The 26,187-nt window shown below is 38.8% G+C and overlaps 1 protein-coding gene and 1 pseudogene across 2 annotated transcripts in view; both read left to right on the top strand.

The window, feature by feature from the left end:
- SUGCT (succinyl-CoA:glutarate-CoA transferase) overlaps positions 1 to 26,187 on the top strand; it is a 716,497-nt gene that overhangs the window by 220,726 nt on the left and 469,584 nt on the right. The window lies entirely within an intron of this gene.
- Positions 4,276 to 4,885, top strand: LOC129494071 (E3 ubiquitin-protein ligase RNF13-like; annotated as a pseudogene).

Genomic DNA, 26,187 nt, shown 5'->3' with positions numbered 1-26,187 from the left:
CGTGTATTACTGATTGTCCTTGATATTGGAAGTCGAATGCAAATTTATTTTTGTAAATAACAGCAGAGACAGACAAGTGAGTTATCTATGATTGATTCATTCTGTTTGTGACAAATCACTTTTGAAAAGTATTTTCAGGGGTTTTGGCAAGATAGCTGAGTTTTAATAGGAATGAGTCAATGGCAGAAGTAATAGAAATCTGTGAGGATGTTTCAAATATTCTGTAGATAAAGAGTATGTGGAAGTTGAATTAATTATCAAGGAGTTCACATAGGTAGGTACAAAATAGTTATATTAATTTTCCTTTTTTGGTCTGCAGTTTATTGGTATATATACCCAGGTTTCCTTTTGTATCTGGTCAAATACAAAAATGTTCTGGTACATTTTTAAAAAAATTATTTTTTTGTTGTGAAGTAGGACTTGAAGTTCTTAGTAAAGCATCTGAGTTACGTTAGAGATGAACGGAGCTACTGTTTAAACCATAAGACAAAGCATTAATAAAATGTGTCGAGTACTTTGTAGGGCAAGTATTTATACAGGGAAAGATTCAGGAAAGAAGGATAAAGAAGGATATTAATCTAGCCCTGAACAAAAGCTATTTCTGGCCTGAGAATGAAGAAAATCAGCGATGACAGTTTGAATTAATGTTTATATGGTGATTTTTGGATGTATTTTCTTTTCTTTTTTTTTTTTGGATGTATTTTCTGATTCAACCTTCAAAGTGATCATCTGAGGTGGGGGTTGTTACCTTATTTTGCACATGAGGAAATTGAGGGTCAGAGATAATTGCCTTAAATTATAGGTGAGCAAGTGAGTTTTTTTTTTTTTTTAAGATTTATTTACTTATTCATGAGAGAGGTGGAGACATAGGCAGAGGATGAAGCAGGCTCCATGCAGGGAGCCTGATGTGGGACTTGAACCTGGGACTCCAGGATCACGCCCTGGGCTGAAGGCAGATGCTTAACCGCTGAGCCACTCAGGCATCCCGAGCAAGTGAGTTTATTAATTCAAGTCTTCTGGCTTCATATTCTTTACTTTTTCTTTCTATCAAGTGGAGAGAGAGGCAAAGTATTAGTCCATATTAAGGGAATCAGCACACATTTTATGGGAGAGGCTATGCCTGACAGCCTTATAGGAAGGGCAAAATCTAGACATGTGGAACTAAGGAATGTCACAAACTGCATGAGTGGTCCTTTAACTGGATTCTTTGAATACACAGTCCTGAGATGAATGAATCCATGAACAAGAACATGGAGGAAAATGTGAGGGGGATCATAGAGAGCAATTTCATTTGGCCTCGAGCTTGGGTTTTTATTCAGGGGACTTTGGTAGAAAGTTGTTAAGGACCAGATTATAGATACTGTTTGTCCCTCTACATCCCCCAACTGCCCCACTTCTATATATGCATGGTATATATGATGAAATATATATATATGATGAAAGATTCATACTGCTAAAGTAGAATGTTGACTAATTCTTTAAAAAATTATATAATAAATTTTGCGGGTAGAAAGTTTAAATGATAGAAAAGGGTGTAAAGCGAAAGTAAAACTTTTCCTTCCCCCAATATCATTTTCAGTTAATCACTATTAATACATTCTTACATGTATTTCTAGAAATTTTATATGGTATTTTTCATTGGTTTTATTTATTTTTCTAGATAGTTAACTAGCTATCTAAGTGTTATCTAAACCATTTTGATTATAATAGAAATAGCGTTCTGCTAATTGCAATTTTCATTTAATATACCTTGGATATTTTTTAATGTGAACCAGTAAAATCTTGCTTAGGGGGTCCGTGGTGGCTCAGCCAGTTAGGCAATTGACTCTTGGTTTTGTCTTGAGTTATGATCTCAGGGTCGTGGGATCAAGCCCTCTGTAGGGTTCTATGTTTAGTGCAGAGTCTGCTTGTCCCTCTCTCTCTGCCCCTCCCCCAGCTTGCACATGCATTCTCTCTCTCTTTGTCTCAAATAAATATTTAAAATCTTTAAAAAATCTAGTTCATATATTTATAGTCACTTCATTTTAATATTATATAAAACTTTGTTTCTACAGCTCCATTTTCTCTTCATTTTGCTGTGTTTTTCATACAAATTTTATGCATATAATTGTATATCCATTAACTTGGGCTTATGATTATCGCTTTATGTATCCAGATGCCTTTTACACCAGGAGGAGAAAGAACGAGTTACAAATGAAGATACATTTATACTGCCTTTTATATTTGCTTATGTGGTTGACTTACTGGTATTCCTTGTTAATTTTTTTTATTTTGTTTATTTTTAAAAAAATTTTGTTTATCATGACACACACACACACACACACACACACACACAGAAAGAGAGAGAGAGGCAGAGACACAAGCAGAGGGAGAAGTAGGCTCCACACAGGGAGCCCGATGTGGGACTCGATCCCGGGACTCCAGGATCACGCCCTAGGCCAAAGGCAGGAGCTCAACTGCTAAGCCACCCAGGTGTCCCGGTATTCCTTGTTTCTTTATATGATTTTGAACTACTGCCTAATGTTCTGTCATTTCAGTTTGGAGAACTCTTTAGGCTTTTCGGTGGGCAAGTTTGCTTCCAATGAATTTTCTAATTTTTTAATCTTAAGTTGTCTTTAATATTTGAAGGATAGTTTTGCCCAATGTAAGATTCTTGGGGTTGACATTTTACTTTCTTTTGGCACTTCACACAGGTCATCCCACTAACTTCTGGCCCCCATGGTTTCTTAGGAGAAACCAGCTGTTACTCTTACTTAGGATCTCTTCATGTGATCAGTCTTGTCTCTCTTACTACATTCAAGATTCTCTGTCTTTATCTTTTGATTGTTTCATCATGATGTGTCTAGGTGTGGAACGCTTGATTTATCCAACTTGGAGTTCACAGCTCTTCTTGGCTGTGTAGGTGGGTTTTTAAAACATTTTCATCAAATATAGGATATTTTTGGCTATTAATTCCTTAAATCTGTCTTGTTTTCATCATCTCTTTTTATCTCTTCTTCATCTCCTTTTCTTTCTCTCTTCTCTCTCTCTTCCCCCTCCTTTTCCTTTTTGATTCCCATTATGCCTGTATTGGTACACTTGATTGTGTTCCACAGCCTCTGAAGGTTTTTTAAATTTTTTTTTTCATTCTTTTCTCTTTCTGTTACTAAGATTGGGTAATCTGAATTGACCTATCTTCAACTTCACTTTCCTCTATCAGCTCAAATCTGCTAGTGAGCTCTTCTAAGTGCATTTTTAATTTATATTATTGTACTTTTCAACTCCAGAATTTCTGCTTGGTTCTTTTTATAATTTCACCTTATTTATTGATATTCTTTATTTGGTGAGACATTGCCCATATGCTTTAGTTCACAACACATGGTTTCATTTCATTCCTTGAAGATATTTTATGTAGCTGATTTAAAATTTTTGTAGTGGGCTGAGTGGTGGCTTCCATGATGTATTTTATGTCCTAATCCTCAGAGTCTGCCTTACATGGTAGAGGAGTAATTTATGGCAAAATATGTGATTAACTTAAGGATCTTGGAAAGTGGAGATTATCATGCGTTATCTGGGTTGGCTCTAAATGTAATCACATGCATCTTTCTAAGAGATAGGGAGGGAAAGTTTTGAGATACACAAAATAGGAGAAAGCAATGTGAAGATGGAGGGATTAGAGTGAGATAGCCTCAAGCCAAGGAATGCTGGCAATCATCAGAAGGTGGAAGAGACCAGGAAAGGAATCTTCCCTAGAGATTCTAGAGGGAATGCCAGCACCTCAGATTTCCAGCTTCTGAGCTCCAGAACTATATAAGAATAAATTTACATTGTTTAAAACCACCAGGTTCATGATAATGTGTTATGGCAGCCTTGGGAAACTAATAAAGTCTGTCAAGTAAGTCCAATGTCTGGTCGTCCTCAGGAACAGTTTCTGTAGACTGCTCTTTTCCCTGTTAATGGCCATAAATTTTGTTTCTTTGCATATTTTGTACCTTTTTGCTTTTGTTGAAAATTGCACATTTAATATAATATTATGTCATGGGTTTGACTTTTGCTGAGTCCTGGAGATGACTCGTGTCAGGCCCAGAGTGCTGATGTCGGCATGGCTTCCTGCTGGGTGACTAGGTACTTGCTTTCAGCCTTCAGTCTGCTTGCATATCTAATAATGCAACCAGGACTCTATCTAAGGCATTAGTGGGTCTCCATCCTTCCCATCTGGATCTCAGCCTGGACACCATGCAGAAGGGATGAGGTTTATCCTTGCTCCATCAGCCAGTCTGGTGATTTTACAGTAAGATGCTGCTCTTCATAGTGATGCTCATGCTCATGCTGTCGGCCACACAAATCTACATCTTGACTGTCCAGCTCTTCGTATTCTTAAACCTACTACCTGTAGAATCAGGCATTTTAGCATGTAATTTTGAAAGTGCATCTCAGACATTTGATGACCTTCTAGCAAGATTTGGTTATAGACTTCCAGCTGAAAGTTTAAGGGGTTTTTTGATTAACTCAAAACCAGAGAATGCCTATGAACCCATAGGGCCTCCACCACTGAAAGATGATTCATCTGGCACTTTCATTGTGTTAATTAGAAGACTTTTGTGTAATTTTGATGTAGAGGTTTTAAAAGCACCAAGAGCAGGATACAAAGCCGCTACAGTTCACAATTCTGATGACCTCAATAGCGTGGCACCCGGCGACTTTAATGTGCTAAATAAAGTGGACATTCCATGTGTTTTATAGGGGAGTTATCAGCTAATGCCCTGAAAGATGAATTCACATTGAAAAAAGGGGCCACATCATCTTAGTTCTAGAATTCGGTGTGTCTCTGGACATTTACTACCTAAATCCCCTTTTTATCGCCGTGTGTATCTGCCTTGTCTTGATTGTCCTTTTCATGAAGTAGGTAATTAATGTTAAATATATTTTAGAAAATAGTATGGATGGTTCTAAAAATCATTGTATTGAATAAGAGGAGCCTTACATAGAGAAGTATATATGAATTTATTTATTGGATTTATTTGTGGTGTCTGGAAAAGGTGAAGATGATCTAGGTAGGAAAATCAGAACAGTGATTGCTTCTGGGGGGCTGGGATAGGACAGGGTGAGGGATTTACTGAGAAGAGTATGAGGGAACTTTTTTGGGGTAAGTCATATTATGTATCTTGAGAGAAGCTGCACAAATTTCTGTGTAAAATTTTGTGCATTTCTTTGTATAGAAATTTTACCTAAGGGGAAAAAACTGTAAAAAATATTAAATTCTAAGCAATGATACATATGCTAGAGTATTTAGGGGGACATATACTGACTATCTGCAACTTACTTTGAGATGCACTGTATAAAATGAAGGGAAAAAGAGGTGTTCTGATGGGTAGATAGAGGGATGGATAGGTAGGTGATAAAAATGCAGTATAATGTTAATTGTAGATCTAGGTAGTGGATATATGGGTATTATAAAATTTCTTCAGCTCTTTTCTGTATTTGAAATTTTTCATGTTAAAATGTAAATTAGGGGGATCCCTGGGTGGCTCAGTGGTTTAGCACCTGCCTTTGGGCAAGGGCGCGATCCTGGAGTCCCGGGATCGAATCCCACGTCAGGCTCCCGGCATGGAGCCTGCTTTTCCCCCCTTCTGTGTCTCTGCCTCTCTCTCTCTCTCTCTCATAAATAATAAATAAATAAATCTTTAAAAAATGTAAATTAGGATTCCTGGGTGGCTCAGCAGTTGAGCATCTGCTTCTGGCTCAGGGCTTGATCCCAGAGTCCTGGGATCGAGTCCCACATTGGGCTCCCTGCATGGAGCCTGCTTCTCCCTCTGCCTGTGTCTCTGCCTGTCTCTGTGTGTCTGTCATGAATAATTAAATAAAATCTTAAAAAACATGTAAATAAAGAATAGTATGAGGACTTGAAAAAAAATTATGTGACAACTCTGGCAATCAGCTCCTTCTCCTTCCTTGGGATTTGTTGTTGCTATTTGCCTAATGATTTTTCTGAACTAAATCTGTAAAGTCTGTATTCTTTGTTGTGTGTGACCATTGAAGTCTGCTCTGTTGAGAAGAGACTGGTGATCAATTCATGATTGGACAGAGATCTGCATAAATGCCCGGAAGCAGTAAGTCTTCCAAGTTTCTGTTGAGGGGGTATGTGTGTGTTGGGACCTGTGTCTTTTACATTCAGCCAGGCAGTTGACAACTCTTCCTTCCTCTCACTTCCTACTTGCACAGAGCTTCAAGGTCAGTCACAGCTGCTGAGAACGAGGGTCTTCTCAGCTATTTCTGAGCACGTGCACAGACCTGAACAAGCAAACAGCCCCATACATGTGCATGGGCCTTTTAGATTTCCAGGAATATTTTGGCGCCTTTTCAAAGCTCCTTATGGGCATTAAATTCCCCAGATTTCCCTTGATAAGTAAGCTTTTTGCTTAGTCTTCTGTTTACCTCCATCAGCAGTGATGTTGACAATTAACAAATGCCCCCAGAGGCTGTTCACACTGAGAGAACTCTGAGCCAGGTCAGGTAAAAAGCCTTCCAGGAAGGGTACAGTTGTCTTGAGGAGCACTGAGCAATGTATACAGTTGTTGAATCACTATCTTGTACACCTGAAACCAATATAGCACTGTATATTAACTATACTGTAATAAAAAAATGCCTTAGTAAAAAAAGAACCCTTCCAAATGGGGTCTTGCAGATAGGTCAAACACTGATCATTTTGTGTTAATGAGGCTTTGAAAGTTCCAACCCCATTCTGTATCCTCTAGTGGCTGCCAGCCTGCTGCTTTTCACTGAGATTGCAGACTACTGATTTTCAAGGCTGCTGTGTAGCTGGAAACCCAGGGATGAGAACAGGTCGAGTTAAAATGCCATTAAGCTCATTGTTCTTACTATGATTCAGCTGTTTTTCTGAAATAAATGCTCTCTGGATTACCGCAAGCCTTCAGTTAATTTTCAGAGTTCTGCAAAAGTTGTTATTGACTATTTTTGCCAGTGATTTTATTGTTATGTGCTGGAGAGGATTTTGAGGGTCTTTTTTTTTTTTTTTTTTTTTGATGTCACTTCAACATGTGGCTTTTGGGTAAAGTGTTTTTATTTATTTATTTATTTTAAATATTTTATTTATCTATTCATGAGAGACACAGAGGCACAGACAAAGGCAGAGGCAGAGGGAGAAGCAGGCTCCATTCCATCCAGGGAGCCTGACGTGGGACTTGATCCCAGGTCTCCAGCATCACACCCTGGGCTGAAGGTGCTGCTAAACCGCTGAGCCCCCTGGGCTGCCTGGGTAAAGTGTTTTTAAGGATGGAGGGGAGGGAACCTCACAATAGTTTTGCCTCATGACTTCACTATATAGTTTTAGCATGATTTCTTTTTAAATAAACCCCTATTTCTTCTTTGAGGTGATGGAGAGTATGCAGCTTGCCACCTAAATGGTGACCAGCAAAATGGCACATCCTTTGAGTCACAGCTTGTTGTATTTATGTTTTTTTTTTTTCCCTCCTCCTATTCCTACTGGCTTTTGCTTTGAGTTGCATCTCAACGCCTAGATTCTACTTCATTCCTAATTGGGGGATATCAGTAAGAATTTTCAGAACTTTCTCGATTCAGTTTCTCGTCTCCACAATGCTTCTTGACAATAATGAAGGGAGCTGAAGGTTGATATAATAAATCTTCAGACTGTTGTCTTTGATGGCACTTATCAAAATTTGTAGTGTGGTTGCTGTCATCCTCCATTTGATTGACTCACATTTTGATTCTTTTTCCTTTTTGTATTTATTGTTAGGTTTTGGGGGTAGAGGTTCAGTGATTCAGTTTCTTCTTTGTACTTATTTTCTGAAAGGATGCAGATTATTTACTTTGAAGTTAATAGTAGGGGCACCTGGGTGGCTCAGTGGTTGAGTGTCTACCTTTGGCTCAGGTCATGATCCTGTGGTCCTGAGATCGAGTTCTGCATCAAGCTCTCCGCAGGGAGCCTGCTTCTCCCTCTGCCTGTGTCTCTGCCTCTCTGTGTCTCAAGAAAAATAAATAAAATCTTAAAATTTTTTTAAACCAAATAGTAAATGTCAAGTGGAAATTTTGGTTTTAAAAAGTAAGTGTGTGGCCCTTTCTGGTTGTAGTTTATAAGGCCAGTTGCTTACTGCCAGTCACATCTAGTTTGTGCTAATGAGGCAATGCCATATCCGTGTAGGATGTCTTAATATTTATTCTCAATAGGAGGAAGATAGTGGAACGTGTTGAAAAAAATGAGAGACAGAATGCATTTTCTTTTATCTCTTTAAATTCAAGTCATTTGATTCTTTAAGAGTTAACTTCGTTCTTAAAATTAATAGTATTATGCTGCAGGTCTGTATGACCCTGAATGTGGCTGGATATAATACAGAAATAATAGAAATAATAGTAGTAGTAGTAGTAGTAATAGTAGTAATGGGAAACTTTTGATAATGTATACATTGTATTTTTAGTTCACTTCTGCAGGAATGTTATAAGGCAGTTGTATTACTTTTGTTTGTTTGCCCAAGTCTTACAGTATGTTTTCTTTTGTTCACATGGCTAAAATATCAAAATGTGAATGTCATCTTCACAAAGTTCATGTTCTTTTAAACTCCAATTCCTTAAGAAAACATCTACAAAGCATTACCAGTTTTGCTTTTGTAAAAAACAAAACAAACAACCCCCTCCCCACAAGAAACCCCCAAGTTTGTTCAGAAAAAATTATGAAATTCAGTAATTTCTAACTCAGTGTGATGAGGTTATTCCCATATCTCAGGAGATACCTAGACCCAATGGTGTTGTGCTAGTGTGGATGTAATGAAACTCAATACATTAAGGATTATATTGGCAAGTCCATAATATGTCATTCCCCTGTCTCTCTCACTGTACCAGATATCCTAATTATTAAAAAATCACAGACATACAAAAATTCCATCAAGCCAGATAACTACATAACATCTGGAAGAATGGTTTTGGTTAAGAAACAAAATAATGAGTGGTCTTTTTTTTTTATGTCAGTCATTTGTGCTTATATTTATTTTATACTTTTTTCTTTGGACAGTTATTTTATTTATTTTTTAAAGATTTACTCATTCATTTTAGAAAGAGAGAACGAGCATGCATATGAGTGGGGCAGAGCAGAGGCAGAGGCAGTGTGAGAAGGAGAGAAGTAGACTCTCCGCTGAGCAAGGAGCCTGTGGACAGGGCACCACATCTCAGGATCCTGAGATCATGACTTGAGCTGAAACCAAGAGTTGGTCACTTAACTGACTGAGGCACCCAGGTGCCCCTGGACAGTTATTTTAGTTGATGAACTTATTCATGCAACATATCATGCAAGTGCTGCTGATTTATACAGACCTGGAGTAAATATAGTTCATGCCATCAAGGGCGAAATGCTGGTCTGTATAACCTGAGACGTTTCTTGAGTCTCGTAATTAAGACAGGGATTCTTATTTAATAGTGGTGTGATTATTTTTCAAAAAACATCTAAGATGTTTGAAGATATAAGCCCTGCTCTATTATGTATTTATTTTCGTATGTCCCTGGGTAGCCTGTTTCAAGAGTTTTAATGGGCATGTGACTTTATCTGATAGACTGAATATGTTTTTCAGGACCTTGCATAATCTAGCGACTCTCAGAATTAGGTTGTCACAAATATAATTTTATTTCTTGTAGGCTTACTCTTCACATGTTTATACTCTTCATATATTTATGATTTAAAAAGTGAAGAGCTATTTTAAGGTGGAAGGAAGTGAGCTTAGCTCATCTTATGTTGTCCCTTGAGAGAACATCACTCTCAAGGATTTGGCACTTCCACTTCCACTTTATTGGATAGGAAGAGGTCATGGGTTACTAGTTTCAGTCAGTTTCTCCTTTTTATGGAAAAGAATACTCCCCAAGTGTGTAGAAAGGAGCACGTGAAAAAAAGATACAAAGCTTTGGCTTTATGTCTAAAGATCATACCTTTAACTCATAATTATGGTGCTAACGATAATGGCTTACATGGGCCTGGTGAGGAATAACGTGTTACAGCTTATTAAATCTACTATGTTTGTGTTAATTCAAATATATCCATGAGATAAAGAAACCATTAAGTTTCAAATGTTTATATCAAGTTAAGCATATCAAAGTTTATTTCCTACCGCTTTGATTAGCTGTATCCTTATGACAAGTTGTACTCTTTCCTTATTATTCATATAAAAGATTTGCATTTATAAAAGATGATTTCACTGATATTTCATTTACTAATTAAATATGTTTAATTTTTATATTTTGATTTGAAAATCAAATATTAAATTGTGGCTATTTACAAAGAAACATTTTTGTTTTTTTCTCTGTTCATAAGAGGGGGTTCAGGTTTACTTTCTGTATCACATATAGAATCTCTAAATTGATGTTTTTATTTAACTAATGATCTGAGAAAACATATGTAATGAGTTGTTTATAGATATATTTTAAATAGAGAAAAATACAGAGAAAAATAGCAAGAAGCTGAAGTAAAACAAAAGAGAATTTAATTTAGATTTCATGCTTAGAAATGTCTGAGACCACATTCTTTGAATATATAATCTTTAATGAAATGTCAAATTAGATGCTTTGAAAACTACATTAACTCTTTGAAGTTGTGTCAGCTTGCTTTTGTCCATTATCTTTGGAGAGCATTTAAGTGCTGAAATATACATGGTTATATAAGTTACAAAGAAAACTACTGAAAACAATACTTCTGCTTTGTAAAATGTCATATTCTAAGACAGATTACACTCATTTATTCATTTTAATGAGTATAGAGGGGATAAATGGGGATAGACTTTAATTAAATAATACAAAAATGAATAAAAATCATCAGTATCTTAAGTCCTGCAAAGTGGAGATTTATAGTGCTGTGAGAACATTATGTAGAGAGATTTGATGTAGTCATGGTCATCAGGGAAATTTCTCTGTGAAAGTGATGATGAGTTGAGCTCTGAAAAAACACTGAGAGTTACTAGGCCAAGGGTAAGGAGAATCGTATTTCCTCTGTTTGGAATTTTTTACATATTTTGTACTATATAATATATTGACACGTTAGGATTGGCCTGAGAGAGCAGCTCTAGTTCATGTCCTTTTTCAGACAAGGAAACTAGAACCCATGGAGGTTAGGCAAGATTCATGGCTACTTCTGAGAAAAATTGAACTAGGATTTATGATTTATGATTAATGCCCTTTCTATTAAGCCAGGTTCAAGACATAAGAATAACAGAACAAAGATGCACTTAACCTCTTGTTCATTCATTTATTTACTCAACTTATAAAGCACCACTGTGTGGAAGACTCTGTGCTGCTTGCTGTGAAAGATACAGAAGTGAATAATATGTGGCATTTACCTTGAGGGAACTTCTCATCTAGTAGGGAATATAAAACAATATCTGAATTTATGGAGTAAAGTGATATATGTCAGCAGAAAAAAATATATATAAAATATGGGAATTGAGATGAGGAAAGAATTACGTCCATTTGGAATGAGTTTGTGAAGGCTTCCTGGAGGGAATGATAATTGAGCTGGGCTCAAGCATGAAAATAAAGGGCATTTGATGCAAAATGAACTGCATGAGCAAAGAAGATTGTCAGGACATCAGCAGGTAGTTCTCTTTAGATGATACTAAAATGGGTCAAGGGAGAGATAGTGGAAAATAAATTTAGAACATGAGTTGAGGCTTGAATGTGGATAAACACTAAATTAAGGAGGGCCATTATTAAAAAGGGTTCTAAACTAATCATAACTGTAGTCAATGCTAAGGGCACTGGTAGAAGAAAAAGAAAGATTGAAGGTGCATTAAGGGGTGCTGGGGATACAAAGATGAATACATGCAATTTAAGAATGGAAGTAAGTATGATGTGGGAACCATGGAGAAAACCAGGTATGAGAGCATCATGCCTAGGTTCGGGAGATAGCCATTAGTTCTCCTGTGAACAGTTTTCAAAGGCTTTGATAGTTAAGTGGAGTTTCAGTTGTTCATCTCTGCTCTCATTTTGTCTCTTTGGACCACTGGTTCTCTATAAGTCAATCTCGATCCAGCAGTTGTCAATGGAGCCCTATTAAACAGGTGTTACCACTATGCCATGCTTCCTTTAGCTCACAAGGCTGCCCTGGATCCTTCAATTATTCATCCACCAAAGGTGTATTGAGAGCCTACTATGTGCCAGACACTGTGATTAGGTGTTGAGAGTAGCGGTAGACGATGATGGATACTTTTCCTGTCCTCAAGAGTCTTGTGTCTGGAAGTTTAAATGGTGTGATTAGAGTTAATGATTGGTGAAGGGTACTGGAAAGTATAGAAGATAAAGCCAGGGCTCTTTTCAATGATCAGTAAAATTTTAGGGAAATTGAAAATAGACCTCTTAGGTCATATTTTAGTTGTCAGTGCTAGAGTCTTTGATGGCCACTAGGAAAAAAATCCATACTAATTCTGAGATGCATGAACTCTCTTCACTCTGTGAGGGGTAAAGAAAGAAGGAGGACTCTTAGGTGGGAGCATAGCCTTGGAGTCCAACTGCCCTGGCTGGATCTCAGTCAGTACTTAGTTGCTGGGTGACCTGGTATAAGCAACTTAATGTCACTGCCCTCAGTTTCTTCAGCTGTAAAATGGGGAAAATTATATGTACCTCTTAGTCAGACTTCGGTGAGATGAGTATTTGAAGCATACTGCCTTGTATATATGAAATGTTCATGAGCAACATCTTTTTAAAAAGATGCAGTGCTTGTAAGCGATTGGTATCTAACTAGTGCCTTCACCTGCATGTAGTATTTGGATGCCATCTCCACTGTTGACTGCTCTTGGGCATTCTGAACCTTTGCTTCTTCTCCCAGATGCCAAAGGGATTGTGTGGCCCCCTCCTTCTTTTTGTAGTGAAGGTATGAAGATTAATTATACCATATAGTATTTTTTTCACTTTTAGAGAAGATGCTACATCAATAGTGTTTTATTCCTTTCCTCAAATTTAGTTTTCTATGGAAGTTGAAAATGCTTCTTGTCTTTTTCTAATCCTATTTTTTAAAAAAATGCATGTGGCTATTTACAGCTTTTAAGGTGATGGGTGGACATTTCTTATGAAACTAATAATTTGTGTCACTTTATAAAGCATTGCCCAAGTCCTTTCTTGCCAATCTTCTTGTGACATGTAACAATTGTTAGGTGGGATGGATGCGTATACAGATGCTTAACCAGATTTTATTGATTATAAATAAAATAGCTTAAAAATAAAACTTTAAAAATATAGTCACTGCTGCCATTTTCATAAGAAATTCAGAATAAAGAAATATGGGGTGTTCTCTTAGGGACAGGAACATGGCTTGGTTCCCTCTTCATTGTGTTTGGACATAGATGCAATCTGGAAAGCCATTTTCAGAACTGTTACAGTACCAAATATAGCACAAAAGAAATGTTCAGAAGATAGGACGAAAGCTGACCATGCTTCCAGAAAGGCCTTGACATTTATACTCTTAAAAATGAAGTAGCTGTAGGGCATATCAATTCTCTCAGTAAGCTCCAGTGTGTAAGAAATGCTACGTTACTTATTTCTTTTAAGTAAACCTGAATCCAACTCTGAACTCCCATCCCACTAGCTTGGAGGGAATTCAGTTTAAGTCAAAGAGCTAAAGAGTCCCTCCCTCACAGAGTATGGGGTCTCGATCCTGAGGGTGTTGCACAGAACAGTGTTCAAGGGTGATCCTTGGTCTTTTAGTCCAAATTAGTTTCCACTTTGATACCCATTGTCCACCAGTTTCTCTCAACAGGGTGCACTGGCATTTTGTCCTGTGCACACTGTAGGATATTTTTGGCATCCATGACTCTCACGTGTTTTGACAACAAAAGCTGTCCCCCCCTTTCCAGAGCCCCTGATGTACCTCCCTAGCCAATCCCTTGGGATTTGATGGTGTTGTGGCTACTATGTCACCCAGCACGTGGGGACCTAGGGGGTTCTGGTGCTCTGAATGGAATCTTGTGTGGCCACTTTGGTGTCATTTCCTATGGAGGCCCAACCTCTTTCTGAGAAGCCTGAATGGGGGAAGCTGTAGACCCCTTTACTAAAGATCCTAGACTTTCAACTCTTCATTAAGCTTGGGACAATATTTTTATTCCTCTTGCTCTTGTGCCACACCTGTCCCCACCTTTTTCTGTCACTCTCACACAGAGTGTATTAGCTTTGTTGTTGTTGTTGTTTCTATAGCACAAGACTTTTGGAAAACTCTGGCAAGGGAAGGAGGTTCTCTTCAGGCTACTCCTGCCCTGCAGCCCACACTGTGGCAAGGAGTGCAGAAAGCCTGGCCATCCGTTCTTAGAAGGTAGGAGTATTATCAGAAGGCCAAATAAAAAATGCAAAGTACTAAACGTTGCTTCACTCTTTTGCATCATTCAACAGCAGTAAAACCAAAAAGCTGAATTATCCCAGCACATACCCAAGTATAAATTTTTTATATCACATGCCTCCAAAACAGGTGTCCTGACCTACCTCTCTGGTCTGGTTTCTTTGCCACAGGGAATCAGAGCTCTGTAAACGGTGAGTAGGACCATGGCTATCCATTGGGCTGAGGCAAAGACAGAGGATAATTGGATAGGGTTGAAGGCGTATGTACTTTTTTCTATTGCAGAGTTTTTCAACTGAACAACAGAAAGCAGAAAACTATTTGAGCTGCTATTAGTCACAAGTCTCCTGCGGATGGTACTTTCTAGTTTGATAGGAGAGAAGTTAATTTGTTCCATGCAATGGATGCCTTAGGGCATTAGGATTTATATTCCTTGCCGAACCCTTTGGAGTATTTAGTGCTAATCCCATTTATCTGGTACTGTTGTCCTGTGAAATAATCAGAACTGTGCTTTATGGATGGCTTGTCATCCGTTAAAGGAGGATGATAATAGTACCTACCCCATGGGGCTGCTATAGCTTAAAGGAACTAATGTATGTAAAGTACCCAGAACACTGCCTGGCAGTCACTAAGTGCTGTGTAAGGGGGGATCACTCTCATGTGTCCTGGCACTGTGCTAAGGACTCTAGATCCTTGTGCATTCTCATTTATGCTCCCTAAGCCTTCCTGAGATAGATATTATTATTATCCCCATTTCACAGACAAGGGTATGAGACTTCAAGAGTTTTTTTTCCTTGCTCAAGGAAACACAGACTTTGAGTGCATGAGTTGACACTGGTTACCAGTACAGCAGGAAACATCCTCTTTGTATCTGGGAGGTGGAGAGTGGTTTGGGGCTACTGTATTATAAAAGCCCCCAACAGTTTTCTACATGCCTGCACACACTTTTCAATTGAAAGTAGAAAAAAATGAAGTATAAATTGAATCAGAACTGTCCCAATGTTAAAAACAAAAAAAAAATGAGTATGGTTCAGTCTGTTGAGTAACCGAGTTTGCACCTGGAATATATTTGTTTTGAGTCCCCTTACACACTACTGAAAAATATGCTGTAATTTTAGGCATTTAATGAAGCAGGCTAGTGGGCACGTTGGTAATAGGTTACATTTTATTTTCCTTAGGGTAATTATAACAGGCTTATAATATAATGAGAGAATTTTTGTTTTGGAATTGAAATTAATTTAAATACAAATCACTGGAAAAACACGAGTCAGAACATTTTAACATTTTAAAAATTAGCAGATGTTCTTGTAGAACTTCACATTTTATATTTTCACATCATGCTCTGAAGTAAAATAAAAGCAGGATCTCCTATTATTTTGGGTGTGGATAATTCATAATGATTTAGTTATAAGGGTTCTTTTTTTCTTCTCTATAAAAAGTTCTCCGTGGTTCTCAGTGGTCATGTTTTTACCAATTAAGAACCTTAAAAATATGTTTGAGATGTTCATTTATCATGAGAAAAACTATGGTTCCCTGTCTTTTCCTTGACAATTCATTTTCAAACTTTCCTTCTTGTTATTGTGTTAACATGTTTCAAGATAATTTCTTTTTGTAAGAAAGAGATATCTGTGACCACTATTAGGACGAACTTGATAAAAATATTTTGCAGATTCCTTTGCAAAAAGTAAGACTGTTGAATAACTATGGAACACATGCGTCAAGTTTTGTGTTCTGGCTTTAAGATCAACAACAAATGCTGATAATAACTAAAATTCTAATTTGTTGTGTTTATACTTGGGGCCAGGTTATATCCCAAGCATGTTATCTCATTAATTCTTAGTGACAAAGCACTAGTAACTATTATCCCCATGGTACACAGGAAGGAGCTGAGGAATCAAAGATGTTACATGATTTTCTCAGGTAAGAATGTTGACAGATGGTGGACCAGTGGTTTGAATTCAGATCTCTGTCATTAACCAGTTTCTTCAACTACTGCATTATGATATTAGTGATAAAGAAAAGCACAGCACAGGCTATTATGGACATACAGCAGTAGACACTTCATCAAACCTGGGAGGCTTGAGTCTTAAAGTACATGAATGAGCGTAGGGTGTTTTTGGAGGGGACAGGGATAGTATGGGGCAGGGGGAGAAAAAAAGAATTCAAGTAGAACTCTGCAATTAGGAGAAGCTATTTCTGTTACTTGCAGTATACTGAGAATATTATATGAGTCAGGGGATGATGCCAGAGAAGTAAGGCCCACATTGTGGAGAATGTTGTGTTGAAGAGCGTAGGCATGTTCTTCTATGATAGAAAGACACTGATAGGTTTCAGGCATATAACTGGTATGCTGTTTGTCTTTTAGGTAGATCACTCTTAAATGGGTGAGGAGATAGTTTTTGTGGACAAAACTGGAGGTAGGTAGACCAGTTTCAGTCTTCTATGTAAAGATAATGAAGACTTTGGATTATGTCAGTGATACTAGGGCATCCATTTAGGATGTAACTGAGATACAGATTTATAGTATTTAATGGTTCTTAGCTCTGGGTGATGAGGGAAATAAGGGGATAAACAGTAAGTGCCGGTTTCCAGCCTATGTAACTGGCTGGATTGTAGAGTCACCAATTAAGACTGAGAAAAATATAGGAAGAGAGTCAGGCAGAGGATGGAATGAGTTCAGTTTGGGACATGTTGGGTTTGATATAGTCAACTGGTAACAGTCAACAGAAACTGACTATATGAGGGCTGCCTGGGTGGCTCAGTCAGTTCTGCCTTCAGCTCAGGTCATGGTTCTGGGCCCCTGGGATCGAGCCCTGCATTGGGCTCCCTGCTCAGTGAGGAGTCTGCTTCTCCCTCTGCCCCTTCTCTTTCTCCTGATCTCTCTTTCTTTCTCTCTCAAATAAATACATAAATAAAATCTTTAATAAGAAAAAAATGACTATATGAGTCTGATACCGTGGGCAGGGATTTGAGGTAGAGACAGGCTTAGGAATAATAAGCATTTATGGTAGGTGCATCTATTAGAGTGATCAAGATCGTGGCACAAGTGAGAATAATGAGCTGTTGATGGGCCACTGAGGTACTGGGTTGGGTGAAGAAAGGGAAGCCAGAACAAGAATAATCAGAGATATGATGAACCAAAAGTATGTGGCATCAGAGAAACAGAGTTTCAGGAAAATGATAAACAGGCGTGCAGTGCTGTATAGCGGTTTTACAAGGGTTCAGAAATGTTCACTGTGAATGCGACATTAGATATAACTGGTGACTTTTGCAAGGACAGGGTACTGTGGTATTGACAGAAATTATGGCACATTGGTTTTAGACGTAAATATTAGGCTGGCAATTGAGATGGCAAGTTAGGAGTTCTCTTTCAAGTATTTTGGTTGATAAAGGGAGAAGACTGTGTAGTAGGTAAAGGTGAATATTTGTGTGTGTGTGTATGCATGCATATATGTAATATATGTATACATGTAGCTATTATTTTTTTTCCAGAAGGAAGGGAATAGAATTTAGCAGGTTTCTAGGTTGTAGGAAATGAGGTCACTGAGATGGAGAGGTTAAAGATATAGGAGAAGGTATGACCAATGTACACGCCCCAGATGAGGCCCAAGGGCTGTATTAAAGAGATAGGGATCTGGTATGAGATTACAGGGCTGTTCCTTTCCTGAATGAAGGAAGGAGAGGAATGAAGGTGGGTGTACTTGTAGATCACTTATAGGTCATGTGTGTTAGTCCGGTGATAACTCAGCTTGCTGCTTTCAGCCATGTGAAGGAAGAAGGAAGCAAATGAGAATTCCTGAAAATGAATGTGTTGAGAGATATAGAGAGCGGTGAAGCTTTGTTACTAGTCTTGAAGTACTGGAGTAATGAACAGCAGCAACAAAGTCAAAGAATCGTGCTAGGAATTGTGTCTTAGCTCCTAGTGACCACATGGCAGATTGTCATGCAGAAAGAAGCAGTGAGTACTTGACCTGGGCTTTGAGCTTTGACTTGGGTGACTTTGTGTATAGATTTTGGGTGGTACATGGTCATCAATATTTTTTAAAGCTCTGCAGTTGATATGACAATACGGTCAGGGTTGAGAACCACTGCTTTAGACCAGTGGTCAGCAAATGTTTTCTGGAAAGCGCCGCATAGTAAATAGTTCAGAATTTATGGGTTTATACAGTCCTGGTTGTAACTACGTGCCTCTGTCATAGCTCAAAAGAAGCCAGAGATAATACACAAATAAGTTAGTGTGGCTGTGTTCCAGTAAAACATTGCTTATGGTCACTGAAATCTGAATTTCATATAATTTTCACATGTTATGAAAAATTCTTTTGATACCCACTTCCCCAACTCCACCAGCCATTTAGAAATGTAAAAATCTCATGGGCTGTATAGTCGTAGGCTGCAGTTTGCTGATTCCTGCCTCATACCCTTTACTGTTCAAAGTGTGGTCCAGAACTAACATTGGCCTCACCTGGAAGGTAGTTAAAAATGCAGAATTTGGAGCCTCAACCCAGGTCTCCTGAATCATAATCTGCATTTGAACAAGATCCTCAAGTGGGTTATATGCAGATTCAAGTCTGAGAATCATTCATCTGCTCCAAGCCATTCTACTCCCATTCCCACCCAGCTCAGAAAATAGGGGAGCTTCTTCATCCATCCAGTTGTCTCAGAGACCTTTAATGGTACCAGATAGTTTGCAATAGATCTTAGAACTTCTGAGTGGAAAGTTAACGTTCTGATGAAATGAGGACTTTCATTTATATTCTAGCACATATAGAGGATCTGTCTTCCTATAGAACAGGCATTTTGTGGTTCTTGGAGGCAGAACCAAGCCTTTCTTTAAGTAACACTTTGAATTTATTTAATAGCCTCTAACAAGAACTTTTTGAGACTCCAGAAAACTACATCCAGGAGCATGTAAGAAGTCATCTTAGGGGATCCCTGGGTGGCTCAGCGGTTTCGCGCCTGCCTTTGGCCCAGGGCGCGATCCTGGAGACCCGGGATCGAGTCCCGCGTCGGGCTCCCTGCATGGAGCCTGCTTCTCCCTCTGCCTGTGTCTCTGCCTCTCTCTCTCTGTGTGTGTCTATCGTAAATAAATAAAAATAAATCTTTAAAAAAAAAGTCATCTTAGCCAAGCTTTATGGGAGGAAGATCGTGGAAATCACCAAAGAATATTAAATGTCTCAAAATTATCCTCTACACTAATAACCCAAAGAAGTGACTCTGGCTCTTTTGCATTGCAGAGATTCAAAAAGCGAATTATTTAGCAAATAATGCTTCCTACTAAGACTCATTTCAGGTAAATTGGAAAAAAAAACAGTTAAGTGGGACTCAAAACACCTTTTATCACAACTCAGACATGGGGAGGCTCTGAAAAGTACAGACTGATTATTCTGATGTAGATGAACTCGTGCTATAAAACTGTGTGTGTTTATGAGTTAGCCTAAGGCTACGTATTTGTGGCTTGACAAAACAACTGTTAGGATGGTCTAAAAAAACAGTCTTCGAGCTGAAGGATTTGTTCTGTAAGAAAGAAATAATTTCCTTCTAGCTTCAGCTATTACACTTTAGTAGATTTACTTCCCATTTGACTCTGGTGAGAGTAAGATTAATAAGGGGACTGTAGCAAGACTAAAATGTTAATTCCCCCAGGATGTGGAGAAAAACCACATGCATACAAATGTGTTTAACATTGATTCCCCACATTATTTACTTTGGCTAATTTCCTTTTAAACTCACATATATGTGTAGATTTGGACACCTGTTGAAGACAATATTAAGCCTTGACTTATTTTGTTCATTCATCTTTTTTTTTATTACCGCATTCCAGCTCTTTTGTAAAATGGTAACCATGACTTCTTTCTTTAAGTGGTATTTGGACTAACAGAGATAAAGATGGCAGACCCTCAACTTTTATGCTATCCTTATATGATCATCAGGGAATGACCCCCCCCTCTGACTTCCTACATTTCCTTTCAACAAGTTTGATATTATAGCGATTTTAAAATATGAACACTAACCTGGCATTAAAAAATAATATGCTGCTGATTGACCTTACCACCAGAGGCATTAATGTCATGCCACTTTTTGGAGTTGAAAGCCCTGATGATAAATTACTGAAATGGTTAAAAATGCACGCAGAGTGGTCTTTTCCATCATTATCCCCCAGTACACCTCTGTGATGTGTACATTATGCTTTGGCCAAACCAGACTGTTTCTCAGAGGAGTGTGCATTTTTCTGTGGTTGGAGTTTGCTTATAATATTCTCTATATTTAGAAAGCCCTCTAGCCACCTTTTACTGACAAAATCCCATCCATCCTTCGAAGCTCAGCTCACAAGCCCCCTCATTCACATATCCTTCCCGATCCTGCCGACTGGATATGATATTTATCTCCGTTGAGCCCCCAAAGCACTTTGTATGTACCTCTCTTATGGCACTTAGCTCATTCTGCCTTATGTTTTAGTTATTTGTGACCTTTTTTCTTTCCTCTCCTGGGCAGCTGGGGAGCAGGGACTATGTCTTCTTTATTCCTGAAACTCTTGAAAGCTAATGCTCATGTTTGCTCAAGAAGATCATTCGCGAGGAGTCTGAAGCCAGACTGATCGGGAAAAGGACGGATTATATCAAGCATAAATTTCTTTTGTCTTTTGGATAATACTGATCAGAAGGGAATGGTTATATTTAATATGGGAATTCTATCTATGTTAGAAGTAGAAATATGATCTGCGGAGTAGGGGAATGAAGAGGCACGTGGAGGCTGTAGAGAAATCCATGAAACAGGAGGAGACTGAAGAATCTTGGTGTTCCTGTGATCACAGAGGTGAGACGGCTTGAAATCTGTGTAACTGCATACCTGAAGCTGTTGATGCCTCTCTCTGCATTGCTTGCATCTCATTCTAGTTCTCCTGAATTGTGGCCGCTGCCAGCTTCCTGTCTCAACCATTTGTGTCTCTCTGCTTGTCTGCCTGAGGCCTTACCTCCATGTCACAGTTCCTCACTCAGCCCACATAGGCTAGCACAGAAATGCCAGTGACTCATGCCTCCATAAGCAACCCTCAACCAGTGAGGGGTAACTGTCAGTGGTTCCATATTCCATCTTGTCTCTTCCCTGATGACACTGTCGAGATATATTGTCTGTGGTTTGCCAGAAGGGCCCCAGTGGGATTGAGTCTCAGGTGGCCACAGCATTTATGTGATCATTATCTTATTTTTTATTGGCTCTTCCCCCTTCCTGATATCACTTTTATTTCCTCTTCACTTTTATTTTATCTGTGCTGCCCGCGATCACACAGCAAATAAGGTCTTCTTTTGGATTAGTTCATCCTAAGACATTGTGACCAAGTAGAGCTGAGGTCTTAGAAAAGAATAAGTGACCTCAACTATGAGGTTCAGTCTTTATATTAATAATGTTATAGGGTGTCTGGGTGGCTCAGTCGGTTAAGCATCTGACTGTTGATCTCAGCTTAGGTCTTTTTTTTTTTTTTAAATTTTTTTTTTTTTTTTTTTTTTTTATTTATGATAGTCAGAGAGAGAGAGGCAGAGACACAGGCAGAGGGAGAAGCAGGCTCCATGCACCGGGAGCCCGACGTGGGATTCGATCCCGGGCCTCCAGGATCGCGCCCTGGGCCAAAGGCAGGCGCCAAACCGCTGCGCCACCCAGGGATCCCCTCAGCTTAGGTCTTGATGTTAGGGTCAGGAGTTCAAGCCCTGTTTTGGACTCCATGCCCAGGGTACTTTAAAAAGCAAACAAAAAAAAAAGTGTTATAATGACAGTAGCCACAGATGAAACAAGTGTAGGGCAATCAAAGTGAGAAAAATATGGCTTAGCATCATTTTGGAGAAGGATTTTTGTAGGAGTCTAGGAAGAATTTCTGCAAGGAATCAAGGATGGACTTATGAAGGGATGGCCTGGGGTTGTAGAGAAAAGTAATTGCTTTGAGACTTCATGCTTGAAAATGCAATGTGTACTATATACTTCTCATATCTCCTATTGAATTTGGCCATAATCAGTATAATTAAAAATATGTTTTGTATAACTACATTACACAAATCTGCTATGTCTGGTTGCTATTCCCCTGCTGTTGCAATGAGGGAAGTGAATCCAGAAGCAGAACAGATGAATCTACATTGTCAACTTTTTACATTGGGAAGAGGTTTACAGAGGATTGGCTTTGATTCATCAGTTAGAGATTTCTTTTCTTTCTTTCTTTTTTAAAGGCTTTTAAAAAAAATTTATTAGAGAGAGAGAGAAAGAGAGAGAGCTCATGAGCAGGGGGTGAGGTTGGGGAAGAAGCAGACTCCCTGCTGAGCAGGGGGCCTGGTGTGGGACCCTGGGATCATGGCCTGAGTGGAAGGAAGGCAGACGCTTAACTGGTTGAGCCACCCAGGCATCTTCACCAGTTGGAAATTTAAAAAAAATCACTATATTACATTTATTTTTGACACACATGACAGGATAATATTTTTGTATACTAATTTATATGTTATTTTACCCATGCAAGTAGACGTGGAGTCAACTTATGGAGTAGAAGAAACAGCAGGAAAAGAATTCAAAAGCCTAACCCCTGGGGGGATTTAAGATATAAAAGAAGGTATTAGAAAAAAACAAAACAAAACAAGACTCTTAGGTGATAACCCACATTGGCTTAACCCAAAGAATGAATTCACTAGTTCATATAACTGAACAGCCCAGGGATAGAACTCCTCTCAAACCAGTGTGATTCATGGTTCAGTGTGTAGGTCATTTTCAGGCCTTGCACTTAGTGGGATAGTTCTGTTCTCAGACTGTGAGATGGACCCCGGAGACTTGAAGAATAGACAGCACAACAGAAAAGAGAGTTCATACTCAAATTCAGGAATTGGACCTCACTGGTCTGGTCTGACTTGGGTCATCCATCTCCAAATAGAGGCCATGACAGTGAAATAAACACACTAGTTTATTTGACTCTCCACTTTCTAATCTGTGCACCAATCATATTTTTTTCTTGATTTATTACTCTGGCCAGGTCCTCCAGTACAAGGTTGCATAGAAAGGGTAGGAACAGGCATCTCAGATTTTTCCTGATATTAGAGAAAAATGGTTTAGTGTTTTACCATAAAATACGATGTTAGTTGTAGGCTCTATATAGATGTCATCTTTCGATTGAAGAAATACTCTTCTATTCCTGTTTGCTAAGGATTTTTTAAAAATCATGAATTGATGTTGAGTTTTGTTAAATGCCTTTTCTTCACCAATGGAGAAGATTATGTGGATGTTCTTCTTTATTCTGTTAGTATGGTGAATTACAGAAACAAATTTCACCTTTGATTCCTGGCATAAACCCTACAAGGTCATGATGTATTGAATAAGTTTTGTAAGTTGCTGAATTCAGTTGTGTGTGTGTGTGCTTAATTTTTATGTCCATGTTCTTGAGTGATACTGGTTTGTTGTATTATTTTCTGTAATAGCTTTATCTAACTCAGCTATCAAGGTAATGCTGGCCTCATAAGATGAGGCAGGAAGCATTCCCTCTTCCTCTGTTTTCTGACAGAGTTCGTGTAGGAAGATTAACTTATTTTAATTCATGATCTTACTCTGATTCTCAAGGAGTAGAGTCAGTTTTACTCAAGTATGTGAATTGACAATGGGAGAAGGATGGTTCCTCTGGGAAAAAAAAAATGAAGGTTCAGTTGCCACAAGAAAGAAGAGTGGGAAGCTGGGTGACGAATTTAAGGTACAATAAATGACTATTATACACAATGAGGCAGAACAAGGCTTCTCATCACCAAGACTGGATAAGATTCCCTGGTGGGGCAGGAAGGAAAAAGGGTAGAATGAGGAGATAGAGCTCTTAAGAAGGGATCATAAATGGGAGCAGAGTTAGTTTCTAGAGGTTATCCATTGTCTATCATCATGGGAACCTCTTGGGAGCCAACTTGAGTCTCCATCTGATTAAGAATTTACTAATGCCTCACCTGTGGCAAGGGTGATGAGCTGCTCTTTTAATTGGAATTTGGTTAGGTCCTTACCCCCTGCCAGCATGGTTTTCATTGACTTTCAGCTGATGTGATGCATTTTTGTGCCTCCACGTTTTCCTTACTTCCTACCCTGCTTACCTAAGTGGCAACCCACCTTTCATTGTCCTTAATCACACCCCCTTCAACCCAATTCCCATAGGTTGAATATGAGCCTATACCCCAGAAAAGTGATGGGGTGTGACGTGGCAAAGCTTCCCACACCTGTGGTTTGATGAGTTTGAACAGAAGCCAGTGCAACTCTGTAATACAAGTAATCATCAAAAGCTGCTTAATTCATCTCCCTGCAGTTACTAAAATGCTTTTATATTACACCATTTTTCCATCTTAATGTTTTTTTTAAATATTTTTTATTGGAGTTCGATTTGCCAACATACAGCATAACACCCAGTGCTCATCCCGTCAAGTGCCCCCCTCAGTGCCCATCACCCAGTCACCCCATCCCCCAACCCACCTCCCCTTCCACTACTCCTTGTTCATTTCCCAGAGTTAGGAGTCTCTCATGGTCTGTCACCCTCACTAATATTTCCCACTCATTTTCTCTCCTTTCCCTTTATTCCCTTTTGCTATTTTTTATATTCTCCGAATGAGTGAGACCATGAATGTTTGTCCTTCTTCAATTGACTTATTTCACTCAGCATAATACCCTCCAGTTCCATCCACATCGAAGCAAATGGTGGGTATTTGTCATTTCTGGTGGCTGAGTAATATTCCACTGTATACATAGACCACATCTTTATCCACTCGTCTGTCAATGGACACCGAGGTTCCTTCCACAGTTTGGCTATTGTGGAGATTGCTGCTGTGAACATCGGGGTGCAGGTGTCCCGGCGTTTCACTGCATCTGAATCTTTGGGGTTAATCCCCAGCAGTGCAATTGCTGGGTCGTAGGGCAGGTCTATTTTTAACTCTTTGAGGAACCTCCACACAGTTTTCCAGAGTGGCTGCACCAGTTCACATTCCCACCAACAGTGCAAGAGGGTTCCCCTTTCTCCACATCCTCTCCAACATTTGTTGTTTCCTGTCTTGTTAATTTTCCCCATTCTCACTGGTGTGAGGTGGGATCTCATTGTGGTTTTGATTTGTATTTCCCTGAGGGCAAGTGATGCAGAGCATTTTCTGATGTGTTTGTTGGCCATGTCTATGTCTTCTTTGGTGAAATTTCTGTTCATGTCTTTGCCCATTTCATAATTGGATTGTTTGTTTCTTTGGTGTTGAGTTTAATAAGTTCTTTATAGATCTTGGAAACTAGCCCTTTATCTGATAGGTCATTTGCAAATATCTTCTCCCATTCTGTAGGTTGTCTTGTAGTTTTGTTGACTGTTTCTTTGCTGTGCAGAAGCTTTTTATCTTGATGAAGTCCCAATAGTTCATTTTTGCTTTTGTTTCTCTTACCTTCATGGATGTATCTTGCAAGAAGTGGATCCCTGGGTGGCGCAGCGGTTTAGTGCCTGCCTTTGGCCCGGGGCGCGATCCTGGAGACCCGGGATCGAATCCCACGTCAGGCTCCCGGTGCACGGAGCCTGCTTCTCCCTCTGCCTGTGTCTCTGCCTCTCTCTCTCTCTGTGACTATCATAAATAATTAAAGAAAAAGAAATCTAAGTTACATATTTAATTTCATTGTTCACAAATTCTACCTTCCACAAAACACTAGAATACAATTCAGCTAAATTCCTTGTCACTTTATAACATTTCCCGCATTTTAAAAAAGAAAAAAAAAAAAACTTGTGGCCAAGTTCAAAAAGGGTGTTGCCTGTGTTCTCCTCTAGGATTTTGATGGATTCTTGTCTCATATTTAGATCTTTCATCCATTTTGAGTTTATCTTTGTGTATGGTGTAAGAGAATGGTCTAGTTTCATTCTTCTGCACGTG

Source organism: Nyctereutes procyonoides, unplaced genomic scaffold, assembly GCF_905146905.1.
Source record: "Nyctereutes procyonoides isolate TBG_1078 unplaced genomic scaffold, NYPRO_anot_genome, whole genome shotgun sequence".
NCBI classification, from domain to species: domain Eukaryota; kingdom Metazoa; phylum Chordata; class Mammalia; order Carnivora; family Canidae; genus Nyctereutes; species Nyctereutes procyonoides.
The sequence above is the reverse complement of the archived record's forward strand: the minus strand, read 5'-3'. Positions and strand labels throughout refer to the sequence as shown.